This window comes from Suricata suricatta, chromosome 2 (assembly GCF_006229205.1).
Source record: "Suricata suricatta isolate VVHF042 chromosome 2, meerkat_22Aug2017_6uvM2_HiC, whole genome shotgun sequence".
NCBI lineage: Eukaryota > Metazoa > Chordata > Mammalia > Carnivora > Herpestidae > Suricata > Suricata suricatta.
In genome coordinates, this window is record NC_043701.1 from 47916073 (window position 1) to 47929177 (window position 13105).

A 13105-nucleotide genomic window follows, 5' to 3' on the forward strand; every position below is an offset into this window, starting at 1 on the left:
AGTGGGAACCCCGGGGAGGGGACGCAGAGATAAGATGCGCGGCTTGTGTTAAATGAAATCGGAAGCCGAGCTTGGGCCACCAGACGCGTTGATCCGCTGGAGCCGCTACGCTCTCCTCGAGAAAACCCTGCTCCGAAGAGCGACCGTTGGGGGTGGGAAATGCCTCAGTGGCCTTCGGACCCTGCTTGGATGCGAAGATCTGCGGTCCTGGGTACCTTCTCCAGCCAGGTGCGGGGACCCCCCAGAGGCAAGCACACTTCCCGGCTGAAATGAAGGGGCATAGGTTTTCGGGAGCCGGTTTGGCTGCTTCGGTGCCAGCTGAATTTTGACCAGGAAAAAAATTGTTTTTGCTTCTCACTTTGGTAAAACGCAAGAACAAAGGGAGCTTCCTTTTAAACAATAAGCGTTGCCGGGCTGTCGTGGATATTGATCTTGGGTCCTTGTTTGTCTTCCAAGCCCGTGTGGCCGGCGTGGACATCGAAGTTTTCTCGAGGCTAGGTCTCCAAGGCTGGGATCATGGGGGTGAAGGGTCTTCTGGGGTTGGTCCCTGTCATGTCCCTGTCAGCCGCCCACGCCCATCTGGGAACCCGAAGCCCAGAAACACCGGTGTCCCGTGCCCCCTTCCAGGAGCAAGGTCCACTGGATGTCAGACTCCCAGAAATCTGGCTTCCCTGTGCCAAAATATCATGCCTCCTCCACTTCCCCCAAACTCTTGCCCACCCACCCCGTAGAGGGAGTCCTTGGCACACTCACCTGCAGTGGGTACCACAGGACAGTTCTTTCCACAGGGAAAGCCTGCAGCTTCTGGAATTCTGATTTGGATAAGCTCCCCTTCTCTCTGTGCCTCCCGAGCCAAGAGCCAGAAGCCTGGGACAGGAAATTGGATGCTTTCTGACCCTGATACTTTCTGCTCCTTAGATCCTAGAGCCAGCCAGACCTACCCTGGCTCTTGCAACAGCACCTGTCAGCCCCAGGTCCTTATAGGCCCAAGCCCAGTGGCTTTCCCACACTGAGCTTCAGACAAGTCCCTAAGCAGCCCACATTCCTACATCCACCACGTGCCCATCCCAGAGGGACCTCCTCAAGCTCAAAGCTTTCTTCTGCCTTGAGCCACCAACTGGAAGGGTCCATTTTCCCACGGAGGAGCAGAGTTCCTTAACATCCAAGCAACCAAAGCCCAGACATACACTTCCTCTACTCTACCAGGGATGGTATGGGTTTCTCCTTCACCATTACTATTCTGAAATTTGCTTTCTTTACAAGCCCATTTCTCATTTAATCTACACAACACTCCTTTAAAAGTCCTCAACAGGCCACAGTTCTTTTCTCCCACAGTGATAGGGTAACCAGTGGTCTTAACCCAAATGGCCAGACACTAGACCAATTCTTCTTCCAAGGCTCTGTCCCTCCCTGGCCTGCAAGGATGCCTCAACACCCACCAGTGCCTGAGCTCTCCATGAAGCCATCCTCCACAAACCTCCTGCCCCTTCTGGGACCTAGGTGGGTCCAACGGCCTCTCAGAGAGGTTGTCCCTCTGCCCTCAGAAGCAGAAGGCTCGGGGCCCATATACCTGGACTCTTCTCACAATGTCTCCCCAGTGATTTCCCAGGAGGGCAAAGAAAAACCCTACTCTGGATATCTGGGAACCCCACATGATAAAAGTAATCACTGTTTTAAGCATTTCAGCTGTATTAGTTCTCTCTGCCCTCACAATAGGCCCTATTTTGCAGCTGAGTACTCTGAAGCACAGAGAGAAGGTCCACATGTAAGTGACTGAGTCAAGACTGAACCCTATCTAGCCCTCTAGCTTCAAGTTCACACTCAAAACAACGGGAGCTATTAGAAAATGCCAAGCATCGCATTCAGAGCCTTTCCTTTCCAAAGCTCCACTTAAGTTTTTTAAGCCAAGCCCTTCCCTCTGCCTCATTCCTAGATGAATTCACTGGGGTTGGGAGAAATAGGGGTAGGGGGGTACAACTAACCTCTGGCCACTCAATTTGGGCATGAAAAAGAGTAAAGAAAAAAATGGTACAAAACTATTTAGAAATATATCCTGGAGAAGGCCTCCAGGTCTTTCCCTCTTTTAAGACACAGATCAGAGGCTAGGTGGTGATTGTACAGAGGGGCTCCAGCCTTTCTTAGGGATTTGGGGTAGGAGAGCCTAACTGCCCTGCCCAAGCAGTGGGGAATTCCAAAATATCAAGAAGATAACTACAAGTGATTCTAGAGACCCTAGGAGACAAAATCCAGTCATTCTTTGACAATAGCAATCCACCAAGGCCCTGAGCATCTATCTGGAAATGGGCAAACTCACCAGAGTTCTTTTTGTCTGCCTTAGTCTCTTGGGAGTCGTGGCCTCTTCACATATCTGATAAACCTCTCCCCAGAAAAATGCACAGAAGCATGAAAGTTAGCCTTCAGCTACTAAGATTCCGAACCCACACCAGCACCACCCCCCAGGCACAATCACCAAATCCCTTTGATGGGGGTGTGGTTTTACCAGGGTGTTTTCCCTGACAAGGCAGCTACCTCTCTCAGACTGTCCTCCAGGATTTATTGGCCCAAGGGACAAAACCTGAGGGTATGGCCAGGCCTCTCCACACTGCATATTGGTCAAGAGCATATTGGTCAGGCTTTGCACATGCTTCCATTCAAAACCTAGTCACTGGAGGTGCATGTTGGGAGAGAAGATGGCCAGGCTGGGGCTTGGTTGGGTTTAAGGATCTGGGGGATCTGCAGTACAGGGTATTGGCCGATTATTATCATCAGGGAGTCCTGCACTCCAAGGGTTCCTTTTCCCATGGGGAGGGGCAGGGAGTGAGCAGGTTTTCCCTTTTGTTTTGTTTTTTAATAGATTTTGTCTGGGCACAAACCCTTTCCAAGCCCTGCACTGCCCAAAGCCCAGATTAGCCTGAAATACCTGCCCCTCCCCCAGTAGTGTGTTTCCCACTCTCACCCGGCTCAAGAAGAGGGAACCAGAGGGTCCACGAGGTGAGTGGGGGACCCTGGATCCCTATCTGAATAGTCATTATCCGATGGAATCGCTCTTCTAAGACTCAGCTAACCCTAAATGGCCCTAACGCTCCCTCCCGAGTGCAGGTTTCTTTCCGTGTTTCTGTGTGCTCCCTGACAGTGTGTCTGTCTCTCCTGTTTCCCCGGGCCAAGGAGGCAGCACCTCCTTCCTCTCTCGCCACTCGGCCTTGCCCGGCCAGGAGGCGCGGTGGCGCCGGCCAGCAAACGGAGAAGTTGGTCTCCCAGAGTAGGGGGGAGGGGGGGGTAGGAGAACCGCCCCCAGGCGAGGAAGTCCAACCGGTTGGGCAGGCTAAGCCTCGCCCTCCAGCGAAATGGAAAAACCCTTGTGTGAAGAGTTCTGGGGACTGATTTTTATAGAGCCCTCTCCTGACCCGGACTAGTTCCATTCCTCTTACTGAGCTTCAAAAGCCCTGATGGGGTACAGTTCCTCGCGTTGTGCAGCGGCGAAACGGGCTCTGAGAAAGATTGAGGAACTTGCCCAGGGTCACACAGCAGGCGAATGGCCGAGCTAGGATTTTATCCCAAGTCGTCCGGCCTCCAAAAGCCAGATTCTCTCTGACGTTAGCGCCGCGCCCCCAGAGCCGAGGACTCCGTTCCCTAACACCGCAGACACAACTGAGGTGCCTTGGGTGTGATTGAAAGACGCGAACGGGGGCCACCCATTTCCGACTGAAGGGTGGCTGCGCCTGCGGTCCCTGAGGTGGCTGAGCGTCGGCGGGAGCGGTTACCGTAAGTTACCGTAAGTCTCAGAGGAGCGGGGCACAACGGGAAAGGTAACTAAGACCGGGAGGGCGCCGCGACGTGGAGGGACTGCGTTCCCGGCTCAGAAGCCTGACCTTGAGTGAGTAAGGGTGCGCACGCGCCCGAGGCAGTGAGTTTCGGAGGGTAGGGGGACCTCGTTGTAGTGAAGGGAGAGCTGGACCGATATCAGCCCAGAGGAAGGGTGTCACCCGCCCAGGATTGGATTGGGCGCACAGACTGGGTCCCGTAGAATCCCAGTCCTTTCTGGTCCCCACATGGCCGTGCCAGGCGCGGCCTGGAGCCCCCAGAGAGTCCCTTTCCGGCCTCGAAGCCGGTCGACCGCTCAGTCCTGTCCTCTTGCCCCTTTCTGCGTCCTCCTCCCCTCCCTCCCCTAGCTGCAGCGGTGACAAAGCCCAGCTCCCGAATTGCTGTCTTGGTGCGCCCCCCACTGCCGACCGCCAGAGGCGGAAGTCGTGGTGCGTCCTCGCTGGCTGGAGTCCCGCGACTCCACCAGGAGCAGAGACCCTCTTGCTCCTCACCCTCGGCAGCAGACTTTTGCTCTTTAGGGAGCCTCATCCCGCCCTAAGAGCCGCCTTGTGATCTTGACCCTAGGAAGAATGCGTGGTGATTCGGGGCTCCGTAGCCTGGGCTTCTAGGGACAGGTAATCCACCTTGTGGAGGTGAGGGGCTGGAGGGGGCCAACAGTTCTCTTAAGACGCTACCTTCCTTCCTCCTTTGAGAGAGGGCGTGGAAACCCACCCCCAACCTGCCTATGTTTGTAGAAGGCAGGCCGTGGGGGTGGAGGTGCCTTATAGATTCCCCTGGTCAGGCAGTATGATCAATTATGCTCCCCACACCTGCCTCAACTCTATTTGTCGTGGCCACAAAGCCCATATATTGGGGAGCCCCTTGGACCACCCCCTTTCCACAGTCCTCAAACGATTCCTTTTTTGAGTCTCACTTGGTTCTGGGCTCCTTTATAAACAGCATAGCCTCCTAGCTCTCCCCATTCACTTTGACAGTGTTTCTTGAAGCGTGATCCTTGTTCCACCCGGGAACTTGTTAGAAATGTACATTCTCAGGCCCCACTGCAGTCTTACAGAATCGCAAACTCTGGAGCCGGGACCCAGCAGTCTGTTTTAACAAGCCTTCTGTTTAACAAGTGATTTTGGTGTACACTCCGTTTAAGACCCGCTGCCCTATGGGTATCATCACCCTGGTTTCTAAGTTCCCACGATTCTCCATTATGCCTGGAAAGACCTTTTTTTTTTTTTTAAGTGTACCTTGTTTTTGTTTGTTTGTTTGCCCCTGGCTCAGAACTTTACATCTCTGTTTATTCACATTTATTCTTTACACTTTCGTACTTCTGTGGATTTCTTTGTGCACTAACTTATCACTGAATGATGTCATTATCACCTATGATGTCAGTATCTGATTTAGCTTCTCACTCATCTTCTGGGTTCATCAGCTGCCCAAGGACACGCCTGGCTTGGTGGCAGACCAGAAACTACTCTGTAACTGCAGCCGCTGGAGCAGAGTGGAAAACTTACCCTACACAAAGATATCTCTCGCAAAAGGGAGTCCGAGGCCTTGAGATGCCACTGATGTCCTGGCTGCAGAGTGAAGAAGAGGAGATCTTCCATGTTGGCCTACCCATCCTGCTAGAGGATGGAAAGAAGGGCATGGGACTAACTGGGGATGAGGAAAGGTGAGGCACAGCAATAGATTTTCTATGGGTTCCCTCAAAATCTATGGGCAGGGATCAGAGACCCAGCCCCAGCTTGAGATATACAAGTATTTTTTCTTTGAGGGTATCTCAAGATGGTGACTTAGGCATCTATCTGTTGGTGGCTGGTTAAAAGCAAGCAGTTTTTTTTTAAATTTTTATGTTTTTTAAAATTTATTTTTGAGAGACACAGAGAGACAGTGCGAGCAGGGGAGGGTCAGAGAGAGAGGGAGACCCAGAATCTGAAGTAGGCTTCAGGCTCTGAGCTATCAGCACAGAGCCCCACATGGGGCTCGAACCCACGAACTGTGAGATCATGACCTGAACCGAAATCAAGAGCCGAATGCTTAACCGACTGAACCACCCAGGCACCCCAAAAGCAAGCAGTTTTAGTAGGAGCCAAAAAGGCCTGAGCCTTGTAACTAGATGTATAGATGCTTTTTCATTCAGTCAGACTTTCTGAGTATCAGACACATTCTCGGATGCTATTTAATAAGTTAAACTTATATCTAATATTATAAATTAGGCAGCATGAGACCAAGGTGCTATCAAAGTTACCCAATAAAGGTAGCTATAAATATCTTCTGTGTGTGCAGTACTGAATGCTTTACACACATTATATCACTCACTTAATCCTTCAAGCTCCATGAAGAAAGACGGAGAAACCAAGTCAAAGGTGGGTTAAATGCTAACTCAAGATCACATGGACTGTTAGTGGCAGAGGTGATATTTGAATTTTTAACATTTATTCATTTTTGAGAGACAGAGCAAGAGAGAGCATGGGGTGGGGGGCAGAGAGAAAAGAAGACACAGAATCCGAAGCAGGTTCCAGGCTCTGAGCAGTCAGCATGGAGTCAGCAGTTCAGCGGGGCTCGAACTCACAGACTGCAAGATCATGACCTCCGCTGATCGGAGGTTTAACCAACTGAGCCACCCAGTAGTGAGATGCCAAATGCCAGGCTCCTACTCACTGGATTCAGCCAGTGAAGTCATGACCTGGAATCTCAAAGGACTGATTTAATTCCCAAACGTGGCTAAACTAGTCAAAGCCCTAGAATAATACTACAACTTCCCCAGGCATTACTATAGTAATATTAATAATAATTAACAGCTGGTCTTTCCTGTCCAGGTAACATTTTCACACCCGCTGACCCACTTGATAAAATAGTCCCGTCTAATAATAGGAATAGCAGCTATTAATATAATCCCCATTTTCTCCCCTGAAGTCACCCAACAAATGAAGGGCAAAGCAAGGAACACCATTACTCTTGTCAACATCTTTGTCTTTGTTTCTTATTTTTTCTTTCAGCTCACTTGAGACGCACTTTCATGTGTCATCATCCTTGACATGTCTCCCTTAGTTTAGGCTGCTCCAAAGGACTTCTCTGTCTAGTGTTTTGTTTGCTCCTCCTGAGGTCCCTAATGAGGTAGAAGATGCCAGAGTTGTTCTTTTCAATTTCTAGTTGAGGAAGCCAAGATTCGGAGAGTTCAGAGGACTTGGGTAAGGTCATGGAGCCACAATAGGGAGCAAAATCTCAGACTTTTCATGGGCAACAGTGAATTTTGTAGAGAATCCTACAGAATGAATGAATCATTCTTACTTTCTGTCCCCATCCTTAAAACCTGACAATACTAATGATGCTCAAAGGAAAGACTGACAGTTGTGAAAAACTACCAATTAACAAGTATGCAAAACCTACTGCTATCAATGCAACGTGGGGCTTGAACTCACAAACTGTGAGACCATGACCTGAGCCAAAGTCAGACGCCCAACTGACTGAGCCCCCCACAACTTTTTATTATAATGGGCTTAAAGTTGTTTCATAACTTCCATTATTTGGCAATATGTCAACTTTGGAATGTTTTCCTACTTGTTCTAGAGTCAGTCTTACTGTTCTTGGAAAGAATTAGAAGAGGAAAGAAAGGTCACTGTTTTAAAAATAGGCATGGAAAGGGCCAAAGGAACTTGGATCCAGGATGTAACTCGGCCCTGAGGAAGGGGTCCATGCTTTCCCAGGGGACAACAGCAGGCCATGATTTTCATCTTTTTTTTAATGTTTTCAAATTTATTTTTGAGAGACAGAGAGAGAGAGTGCGAGCAGGGGAGGGTCAGAGAGAGAGGGAGACACAGAATCCGAAGCAGGCTCCAGGCTCTGAGCTGTCAGCACAGAGTCGGATGCAGGGCTCCAACCCATGAACTGTGAGATCATGACCTGAGCCGAAGCCGGACGCTTAACCAACTGAGCCACTCAGGCGCCCCCACGATTTTCATCTTAAATACAGCCCATCAATCACCGAAGAACCAGATGACCACCAAAAACTGACCAGTTTTTTTTGGATTCCTTCATTCCACCACAGCCTCATTTTCCCCCAGGGTAGGCACTGGAAAAAGGGAAAGCTCATGTGCTCAGGCTCTAAGGTAAGAGCCTAACAGGCACACTTTGATTTATGTCACAACAATCCTCGGAGGGGAGCATAAATGTCCCCACTTTATAGATGAGGAAACTGAGGCAGGAAGAGGTTAAGCAACTGGCCTGTGGTCTCACAGGCCTGAGGTAAACACGTGCCAAAGGAAATTCCAAGCTTGTAAATATGCAGTTTAACTTTCAATAGCTATAAATCTACTTTCCCTAGGGATGTAGATTCTGAGATTTTCTGATCCAGCAGGAAAGGAGCAGCAAGGAGCTGGTCTACAGTGCAGTGAGGCCTGGATTTTGAGTCCAGGAGGGAGAGAGACAGATCCCAGGACCTTTGGGAAGATGGAGGTATGTATGAGAACAGAACCCATGGAGGAGGAGTGCTCTCAAACTTGCCCGGCCAAGGTTTCTGATACTTCAAAGACAGTTGATGACAAGGTAGGAGGATGCATTTGGAAACCAGACAAACCTGAGCTTGAACCCCAACTCTGGCACTTACTAGTCAGTGACCTTGAGCAGACCAAAGCTGCAAGATGTCGGATCTAAGAAACAAGCTGCCTGCCTCTCAGAGCAGATTTAATGAGATACAAAATGGAAAAGGCCCTAGCACAGTGCCTGGCCTACAGCGGGTCCTCAGTGAAAGTAAATTTCCTCTTGTCCCACCTTGGCAGTGCCCGCACTTCACTTCCTGTGTCTGTGAGTCTCCTTTCTCAATGTTGCACCCTTGGTGAGTAAGAACCAACCAACAATATAAAGCGAAGGGGAAGGGTGCCCAGGGAACCAATAATATGTTTGTGCCCCTCTCCCTGCATGGTGACTAACATTTCCCAGAAATAAATAACTACATGACATTCATGCATTCATGCATTTGCTGGAGTTCAACAAATATGGAGATGCTAAGGGCATAATGAAATAAAGAATGATCTGGCTGGCATGTTTGAAGTATCATCATAGATCCAGGATCTATGTCCTATGTCCAGGATCCCGTGTCCTTCCTGTAACTCCATTCACTGGGATCTGGGATAATGAAAAGAAAATCAATGGGGTGCCTGGGTGGTTCAGTCGGTTAAGCATCCGACTTCAGCTCAGGTCATGATCTCACAGTTCATAGGTTCGAGCCCCGAATCAGGATCTGTGCTGACAGCTAGCTCAGAACCTGGAGCTGTCTTCAGATTTGTATCTGCCTCTCTCTCTGACCCTCCCCTGCTCATGCTGTCTCTCTCTCTCAAAAATAAATAAAAACATTAAAAAAATTTTTTAAAAAGAAAAATAAGACATGCCTCATGTGCTAATGGAATTGTCCCTTTATGGTAGTTTAAAGGCATAGGCAAATGATCCATAGATAATAATCAATGTAGTGGCAATGTAGCATAATATATAATAGTTAAATGCACAGACTCAAGTTAGATTGCTTGGGTCCTAATTCCAGCTGTGCCACCCACTGTGCTAGCTGTGTGACGCTGGACAAGTTACTCAACTTCTTTAAGCCCCAGTTTCCTCCTTTGTGAAATGGGGCCATCTGATGACAAAACGAGTTAGTACGAGTTAGTCCATATAAAGCACTTAAAATAGTATCTGGCGTCTAGTAAGCCTCAATAAACATTGCCGTTATTATGGTAGTGTGTTACTTCCCTGAATGCGAGCCTAAAAATCTGTGAATCTGTGGAAGGAAGAGAAGAAGAATGAAGCAAGAGCTCTATGCCTGGAGCAAGAATGCCAGTGACTGCGTCCTGCATTCGGGGTTTCACTACTGGCCCCACTACGAGTGGGCTTGGGCGAGTCCCTGAACCTTCAGGAGGTCCTGTTTACTCCCATGTAAAATGGGCATGAATAACAGCTGCCTTACCTTCTCCACATAGTTATTGCCCCAAATAGAGCCCAACTGCCTGCCAGTCTAGCTTGTAATCTTTGAACTCATAAAGGTTTTCTTCTGCTCATTAAGGAGTTACGCCCTCTGGGAGGAGCCACATTTTAAGCCATCACCTGCTCAGTCCTTAGTGACACATCAGCACTTTGCCACTATTGGAGGAATGGGTGAGAGGAGGGCTGGAGACAGGTTTGAGAACAGGAGGAGAGCAGGCGTTGAGAAGACTTCCAAGACCTCTCACTCCCTTCGCATGGTGTCCTGTGAAGCATCCTGCCCAGTGCCTTACAGAAATGGCACTGGTTTAATCCCACAAATCCTGTAAATTGCCAAATGAGAATGGTTCCTGCCAGTCTCTTTTCTATTCCGAGGGAAGAGAGGGAGTTATGGTGGCGTGGGACTTTCTTCTGTATCTATGGGACGTGAGTAGTATAAGCAACTCAGGGAGGACGCCATGTTGGGCAACGTTTAATTAAGGGACTTTGGGAGATGGAGGGAATACATTACAAGGAGTTCTCCTTTCTCCAGAGAGCTGACTTAAAGACACAGCAAATTTGGAAATTTGGAAAGCAAAATTACCTGAATCCCCCTCACCAGCCTCCTCCCAGCTTTTTATTCCTATGCCCAGCAGAAGATTCTGATGTTCTTCATCTTCCTGGTGAAGGTTCCAGGAATCCCCAGGACACTTCAGCTTGACTCAATCTAAGTAATATTTACTGTGATCCTACTGTGTGTCCTCCACTGAGCTAGTCACTTGGTAACAGAGTTACTGTGACAGAGACAGCGATCTCCCCTTCTTTCATGATGAAAGAGCATCCAAACTTTGGCTGTCCACGTGGCTTTCAGGTCGAAACCTCACATTCCTCTGCCTCACTTGCAACTAGTAGACCTAAGACTAAATTCAGCAGGCTAAGTGTCAGCAGGAATGTCATATGGTTTCCAGGCACCTTTCTTATAAAACAGAAACCTATATAACGAACTGTGTAACAACATCTTCATAGAACTTCAGGTTACGCTAAACTTTTTTTCCAGGCAGGTGGAGAACGAAAGAAAAAGTTGCTAAAGCACCACCAGTGGACTAATTATTTCTATGTGTACATTATGCCACTTAATAAGAATTTATTTTACCTGCACAGTGACACATCTCAGTGAGAGCTGTCAAGGGGTTGTGAAGAAGGCAAATGAGAAGTTTCTCAGGAGATAGAATGACAATGAACAAGCCTTTCTCAGAAGACCAGTCGTGAAAAAACAGCCAACTCTTCTGATTATATTCTGTTCTCAATTTGCCGTGAGACTTTAAGGGAGCTATTAAACATCTTGGAACTTATTAAAATGGGGTGGTAATTTCTTATAGAGTGGGTATTGTTAAGTCTTCTTAATTTGAAATCCAAACTGAGCCTCTCTCACAAAAAAAAAAGAAATGGGGCTTTTGTAAGCTGTTCACTTACTGCTGGGGAGGTAAAAGGATATGTCTGAAGAGCTAATGCAGTTATAGATAGATATTCCATATGCTAACTTAACATGAATGCCTCAAACTTTTATTTCCTTGATGGAGAAACATCAAGATCCCTGGCCTGTTTTACATGCTTTAGCTTTGGGTGGGAAATGGCCATATGTAAAATAAGAAGCCATTTCAGAAGTGTTTCTCCTTTCCCACACCACTTTTTATCTCTAACAACTCATTTTCCATCCATCGTGTTTCCCTGTACTGATTTTATGGTATGGGAGTCTCCACCACTGCGGACCCTCTGCTAGTCTAGCCAGTTCTTTCTGGCTCCCCAGTGAAAATGGAGGACGAGGCTCAAAATCATGACAGGGCTGGCCACGTGAGGTAACTGTTACTTTTCTGGTTTCCATCTACCCTGCAGGTGGCAAGTTTGAAGGCTTGAGGAAATTCCCTGATGGCTAGGTGCACCAACTTCCAATGGGATAAGATTAGCACATTCAAGTATAATTGCTATAGTTCTGGCCAGGCCTATTTTCAGGCTGTGCGTGAGGATGAGGAACAGCTACCACAGGTCTATAAAGTTTCGTACGCAAGAACCCAGCACCTGAAAACTGAAACTAAGACACATGCCAGTCCCTGTGGACTACTCTCTCCATTCCATAGGTGTAGATGGAGAACAGGGATGTTTGGCTGGTCTGACCAACGACTAATAGGTCAAAAGCCCAAGACCCAGGTTTAGAGTCATGTGTAACACCTGTGGCCAATGGCTGTACTGCATTGAGGCCCCAGGCAACCTGGAAAACTGGCCAATGGTTCAGGAAGGCTCTAGACCTGCCCTTGCCATCCCCTGGCTGGGTGACCTTGGATAAGTCGCTTCACTCTTATGGGCCCTCATCAGTGAACAGAGTACCAATCCCAACTTTGCTACACACTTGGAGACCTTGGCCAACTCACAGAATGGAGTATCAGAGGAACAGAGGAAGCTAAAGAGATTTGTTTTCCTTTTTTTTTTTAACGTTTTATTTATTTTTAAGAGAGAGAGAGAGAATACACGTGGGGGGGGGCGGTGCAGACAGAGAGAGAGAGAGAGAGAGAGAGGGAGACAGAGAATATGAAGCAGGCTCCAGGCTCTAAGCTGTCATCACAGAGCCCAACATGGGGCTTGAACTCATGAACCCTGAAATCATGACCTGAGCTGAAGTCAAATGCCTAACCAACTTGAGCCACCCAGGCGCCCCAAGAGATTTGTTTCCTAGGGTGCCCCCATAATGGCATTCTGTGACTCCACTAGGGACACACACTAGTGCCTATAGAGGCAGCCTGGTAGTGGCAATGAGAAGGATGTCCTTGGTCATGTTAGGAAATGGAGAAGACTGGATGGCAGTTTCTCAGCTACAGAGCTGATTGTATGGCCAGATATTTCATTTTCAAATGTTTTTACATGTTTGCGCTGATTTGAATTGTTACAAGATTCTGTATTGGCTAATGGCTCTAGTCCAGCAGTCACCTACTAGGCCAATTGTGGAGTCTTCTGCAGCCCACAGACCCAGGTGGGGACCTGGCAGAGAGGAGTGGTGGTTGCAGTGTCCCCTACTTGGGGAACACAGATAATTCTGGCCCTGGGTGGGCTGGCTAGCCTGAACTTGAACTGCGCTGCTGCCGCTGCCGCTCCTACCCCAGTCACAGATTCCCCAGCTCACCTGAAACGCTCTAGGTCTAGGTCAGCCTATTTTCCTCTAGTAGAGGCGGGGCCTTGTCTCCACCCAAAGGTGGGCCTGCTGATCACAGGCAGAAAAGGAATGTGTTGTGGGCTGGGACTGAACCATCGCGGTGCTCACGCGTCGGCTGTGGGTCTCCCGCCGCGTGGGTGAAGCCAA

The 13105-nt window shown here is 48.7% G+C and overlaps 1 long non-coding RNA gene across 1 annotated transcript; it reads right to left on the reverse strand.

Annotated features, from left to right (window-relative positions):
- On the reverse strand, positions 1 to 3791 carry LOC115305963. Its single transcript, XR_003915109.1, has 5 exons — positions 3772 to 3791; positions 2315 to 2379; positions 754 to 867; positions 359 to 508; positions 1 to 264 (listed from the first exon to the last, which is right to left on the reverse strand). It is a non-coding gene; the product is annotated as an uncharacterized LOC115305963 (long non-coding RNA).
- Between the last annotated feature and the right edge of the window lie 9314 nt (positions 3792 to 13105).